Genomic DNA, 6483 nt, shown 5'->3' on the forward strand with positions numbered 1-6483 from the left:
CCAAACATCCAGATAATCGGTATCCCAGAAGATGAAGAAACTAAAAGGGCATTGATAATCTATTCCATGAACTCCTAGAAGAAAACTTTCCAAACCTAGGGAAGCATCATATATCCAGACCTAACAAATACAAAGAACCTCATGTAGAATCAGTCCAAGAAGATCTTCTTTAAGGCACATCATAGCCAAATTTACCAAAACCACAAACAGAGACAAGATACTAAAATTGACAAGAGAGAAATGTCATATTACTTTCAAAGGCTATTCCATCAGGCTAACATCAGATCTTTTATCAGAAACATTGCAAGCAAGGAAAGAATGGGAAAATATATTCACAGTGTTAAGTGAAAAACTATTTCAACCAAGAATACTGTATCTGGCAAGATTGTCCTTCATACGGGGGAAAAAAAAAAAAAAACTAAAACATTCTCAGATAAACAGAACCTGAAGGAATTTACCAGCACCAGACCAGCTCTTCGAGAAGTTCTGAAGGGAGTGCTGTACCAGGAAAATGAAAGTCAGACACACAGAAATAAGAGTACAGAAAACAACAAAGAATGGCCAATTTAATGGTAGGGACAACTCTGGAAAGATCAATAATAACATTGAATGTTAACTTCCAGAATTTAAACAGAAAGATCAGATCACAATAACACTGCAAATTCAACAAGAGAGAGATTAATTACAAGAATCTGAACTGGTGAAATAGAATTTTATGATTTTTGACTAAAACATTACTAATTTTATTCTATGCTTTATTTTCCAATTTAAGGATTTTTATCTTCTCTTGAACTGTTGATAGGCTCCATCTACCACTGTTTGAATAATATCCTAATCTTACTCCTGGATTTATGTCTTAAGCAAACTTAACATTTTTAAAATTTTGATCTATTAAAACTCAAACTGTTTTTCTTGAAATTAAAAAATGCATAAAAAATACCTTTTTAATGACTGCAGTAAGCCACATAGCCCCAGCTAGGTGCTACTTTATAGTATGTTCATTCTACTCACTAAGGTTTATGCCTAAAGTCAGACATGTGTTCATAGACATATATATATCAGCTACATTTGCTATTTGAAAGTATTTAGTTTAAGATCCTTTGTGAATCTATAAAATGTGTGTGACGGGGGCGGGGGGGAAGGCATGGAAAGCAACCGTAGATACCAGAGACAGTGTGAGAGGAGGATGGGAAATGGCAGAGGGTGAGAGGTAGAGAATCAAGGTGGGGGTTAGAATCAAAATATATAAGAGACAAGAAATGGAAAATTATTTGTTAATGATAACATGTATGGTAATATCCTTGATTGAGCCAATATACAGTATATTCTGGATGTATTCAAAATCTCATTTTGTATACTGTAATGATGTACAATGAAAGAATGTAAATAAGTAAACTAAAAAAAAAATAAATTAAATCCTTTTGGCTCTCTGAGTAGCACCATGGCAGCTGGCAAGAATAAGCGCCTTACGGAAGGTGGCAAAAAGGGAGCCAAGAAGAAAGTGGTTGATCCATTTTCTAAAAAAGATTAGTATGATGTGAAAGCACCTGCTATGTTCAACATAAGAAATATTGGGAAGACACTGGTTACCAGGACTCAGGGAACCAAAATTGTATCCGATGGCCTTAAGGGCCATGTGTTTGAAGTGAGCCTTGCAGATCTGCAGAATGATGAAATCGCATTTAGGAAATTCAAGCTAATTACTGAGGATGTTCAGGGCAATAACTGCCTGACTAACTTCCATGGCATAGATCTCACCCATGATAAAATGTGTTCCATGGTCAAAAAATGGCAGACCATGATTGAAGCTCATGTCAATTTCAAGACGACCGATGACTATTCGCTTCTTCTCTTCTGTGTTGGGTTTACTAAAAAATGCAACAATCAGATATGGAAGACCTCTTACACCCAGCATCAGTAGGTCTGCCAAATCCGGAAGAAGATGATGGAAATCATGACCCGGGAGGTGCAGACAAATGACTTGAAAAAAGTGATCAATAAACTGATTCCAGACTGCATTGGAAAAGACATAGAAAAGGCCTGCCAGTCCATCTACCCTCTCCACGATGTCTTCGTCAGGAAAGTCAAAATGCTGAAGAAACCCAAGTTTGAATTGGGAAAACTCATGAAGCCTCATGGTGAAGGTAGTAGCTCTGGAAAAGCTACTGGGGATGAGACAGGCGCCAAAGTTGAACGAGCTGATGGATATGAACCACCAGTCCAAGAATCTGTTTAAAGTTCAGACTTTTAATAGTGACAAATAAAAAGTCCTATTTGAAAAAAAAAATAAATAAAATAAAATAATTGTAAAATAAATTAATTAAAAAGAAATCCTAAGAGGAGACTGGAGCAGAAGGGATTTCAGCACAGCCATCCCCTCTAGGGGGTAATTTCTCATTTTACCTCTCTCTCTTTCTCTACCTCTCTGTCTTTGGTGACCTATAGCAAGCTAAAGGAAAAAAATTTAAAAAATAGTTTAGATAGAAAATTTTATGTTATATATATTTACCATAATTAAAAATAAAAATGTATTTTTCATTGCCAAAAGGCGTGTGTGCTCACCAGAGATAGAGAGAGACCATTTCTCAATGGGGATTGGTCATGCTACAATCCCTTCCTTACCTTTCCATCCTGTTGGCATTTTGGACGCTCACCCACATGTGCCCAGTGTGTCTTTTGCACTGCCTGGACTAGAATTTGGTCATGGTCGGCCATGTGAGATCTGCCTCCATAACCACTAGGTTAGGAGCAGAGAGGTCCAGGAAGATAAAAACTAAATGGGTTAACACTGGCTAAGAGGACTATGGGCCAAGAGAAGTCAGGGAGGAGAGGTTGGGTCATGTCTAGAAACTGAACAAAGGAGCAATCAGAGGAAGAGAGATGATAGACAGTGGAATGAAGGAGCAGAGACCTGGAGGAGGTAAAGGAGGATGGGCCTGACCTTGGGCAGAAGAGACAGTGATCTCTGTTGTGGGAGGAAAGTAGTAAGAAAAGGTGTAGATGTGCTACGCTGATAGAGAGGCAGGAAATGGGGAGAGCACATGTGAAAATCTGAGATTTTCTTCCTTAAATAGGAGGTAATGAGAGAGAGACCTTGGGTAGAGAAATGATTGAAGGGGAATTAAGGGCCTGGCCAAGACTGGAGATCATAGAGTTTTATAAGGGTTCTCTGCAAGACTGAGAAACTTTTCTCTGGCAACTAAATAAACATGAGAGCAGATTGTAACATAGAGTCAAGCTTGGGTATTATTTGAGAAATGATATGGAGGGAGACAGTACAGGGTACTGTCAAAGGTAAGAGCAGGATTTAGATAGGAGCTGAGGACTCCAAGGTCATTTGAGAAGGTGAAGAAGCCTGGAGGAACCAGTGAAAGACTGGGAGAAAATAGACAATAAAGAGTGATACTTCCAAAAAATCAAAGGCATTTGGGAATGAGATGCCTCTTCAACAAACTCAGAGATGCTTGTTGATTTCATTCCCTACTCTATTTTTAGTTTCTTTATCTAAAAAGTGTAAGTGATTTAAAGAGTCTGGATTCTGATTTTTGGATACAGCTGTGAAATTTCAAGAGTTATATGAAAGGAATATTTATTTTTCAATTTTCTTCATTTCTGATATTTTCTTCTCTTACTCTTTGCCTTACAAACATTTCTGTTATGTGCACTTACCCCAATTAAAAATTAAAATGTATTTTTAATTGCCAAAGGGCATGTGTGCTCACCAGAGAGAGAGAGAGAGACCATCTCTCAATGAGGAATGATCATGCTGCAATCCCTTCCTCACCTTTCCATCCTGTCAGAGTTTTGGACACCCACCTACATGTGGGTGTCAGGACTGGAATTTGGCCATGGTCGGCCATGTAAGATTGTTTTTTAAATCATGAGGCCAGAACTCTCTTAAATAATTTGAAGATTTCTTCTTGCCTTGAGATGTCTTTCTATATCGAGGGTGGATCATGGCAAGTCAGAGAATGAGAAAACTGGAAACCTAGAAGGTGGGGGAGTTGTAGACAGAAAGTGGGCTATCAGATAGAGCAATAGCCTAAGATGGCATGATCCAGTGTTACACAGGAAGAGCAATACAGTGAGGTCACGGCTTTACATGAGTCAGATGGGAAGCAAGACAAGCCAGGTCAGTGCAGAACATTTCCTGCTGGATGTCCTTGTACAGCTCATATCTGTGTGTTTAGAATCAAAGTCAATTGATTTCCCCTCTATGGGGCACTCCTCCCAACTGTGCCATTTCTGCAAGCGACACTTCCCTAGATCCATAATGTCATGAAAAGAATACGGGTCTTGGAGTCAGAATACCTGGGTTCAAATCTGCTTTACTGTTTACTAGCCATGCACCATGGCAATTCTCTCAATATTTATGAAGCTATGTCTACAGGGTCATTCTGAAGAACAAAGTAAGTGGGCATGTGAAAGCTCTGAAGTATCTAACTTCAAATATAATAAGTGCCCAATACATATCAATGGAATCTGAAGATTAGTTTTGTTCATTTCCTTTAATGAATTTACTACTAAGACCTGATTCTGGCATTCTTTCTCTCTCTCTCTCTCTCTCTCTCTCTCTCTCTCTCTCTCTCTCTCGTTTATTTATTTTATTTCTTCCATGAGAGAGCTAGAGAGACGGGTATGCCTAATAGGGTCTCTGTGCTGTGATCCATCCCCAGCCTCAGCGAGCTTGAATCACAAGCACACACGTGAACTTAACATGCATAGGAAAACCTGGGACATGAACCTGGGACCTTAATGTGTGGTCCAGGATCACAGAGCATCGCATTATTTCTGAGTCACCTGAAAGCCCTGCTTCCAGCTCTTTGACATATCCTTCTCGTTAATCATCATACCTCCAAACTGGTCACATTTCTGCCTCTATCCTCTTCCAATGCCTATCCATCTTATAAATGTCTGTCTAACTTACCTTTTAAAAACAATACTTTTATCATATCCTGTCCCTGTGTCAGGGTTGTGGAAAGAGGCATTGACCTGCAGCTCAGAAGTCTAGACAAACATTTCACCTCTCCTATTCCAGGTTCTTCATCTTTCTGGAGCCTGAGGAGGTACCATACAAAACCAGTAGTAGTGGGAAGCCAGCATTGATTACTGGAGCTGGGAGGTCCAGAAAGGGGCTTGGAATGAATCCTCCAACAAGGTGTTTAGGGGGTCATATTGTTGAGGAGTCTGAAATATTTGTCTCACCTATAGGTTGAAAACACTCCCTCTCTCTGTACCACACAGAACTTTTAGCATACTGGAAGGCTTAGATGAGATGAGGGATCCTTTATTAAAAGTCTGAAGTCCATTGTTTCCTCTCCTTCTTGCCCCTCCCTTCTCATTTCCCTCCTTTCTCTTCCCTCTCTTGATCAGGATCAGAGTTCACAGCCTGACTCCAAATTCTCCATGAGTTGACCTCATTTTACCTCCACCCGATTCTATTCCCTATTTAGTTCCTTGTTGTTGTTCCTTCAAATGTGTTAGTTTCCCCCTCCCAATTGTGCTTAAGCTCTTTCCTACTTCCCAGGAATGAAACAAACTTAGAGGGTTACTTAATGAATGAATTCCCTCAGATAACAGCGTGAGTGCTTGAAAGAACCTTGTAGCCTCTCCAGTCCAACATTCTAGTCTCTGAAGCTGCAGCTGAGGCTTGGACGAGTGAGTGAGTGAGTCTTCTCAGTACACACACAGGTGAGTGCTAGACTGCTGAGTCAGACCCTACCATTTTCACCTCCCACAGAATACTTTCTTCAGTGTCATGCATAAGATTCTAGTTGAATCTCATTATTAGTCAGCACCTTCTTGGATGAATCACCAAGTGTTCTGAGAACCAGTGCTCTGGGGATCTCAGCACAAATCTTACTCTCAAGAAAAGGGCCTTGGAAAGTTCTAAATCTTATCTGTGTCCTCATTTGCTTGGGACCTTGAATATGTTCCTTACCTTTCCGGTTTCCTTTCCTGCCCCTACTCCCAGGGAAATATAAAGGCATTGGTTCTTACGTAAAGTGTTAAGTAAGCGCTACACAGTTATCCGGAATATTACTCACTTGGATTCTGATAAAAGTTCTCATTGTATAAATTAAGCTCTGGCCTGAGAGTACAACTATATAAGAAATGATTAATAATTTCCCGACAAAATGTACTCGTACTCAAAAAGTTTGAAGTTAAAGCTATTTAACTATAAACAAAAGTTGTTGACTAAATTCACTGCTAGTGAGTTAATGGATTTAACAAATCTTTTTTTTTTTTTTGTCCAGAGGACACATGCACTAGCCAGAGACAGAGGAGGAGGGAGAGGAAAAAGCACTCACCATGGGGAATGGTCACACCACAATCCCTTCTCCTCCATCTCTCCTTTCTTTTGGAATTTTGGACACACATGCCAGTGTTTCTCAAGCTATCACGTGTAGGACTTGACCTGCACAGTTGGCAATGTGGGACCCAGTTGCCTTAACTACCAGGACATGGAGCTGGCCCAACAAA

General features: G+C 39.8%; 1 pseudogene; it reads left to right on the plus strand.

Moving 5' to 3' along the window:
* Positions 1 to 1441: 1441 nt before the first annotated feature.
* On the plus strand, positions 1442 to 2236 carry LOC106735959 (40S ribosomal protein S3a-like; annotated as a pseudogene).
* Positions 2237 to 6483: the final 4247 nt, after the last annotated feature.

Source organism: Tupaia chinensis, unplaced genomic scaffold (genome assembly GCF_000334495.1).
Source record: "Tupaia chinensis unplaced genomic scaffold, TupChi_1.0 Scaffold000594_1, whole genome shotgun sequence".
NCBI classification, from domain to species: Eukaryota; Metazoa; Chordata; class Mammalia; order Scandentia; family Tupaiidae; genus Tupaia; species Tupaia belangeri.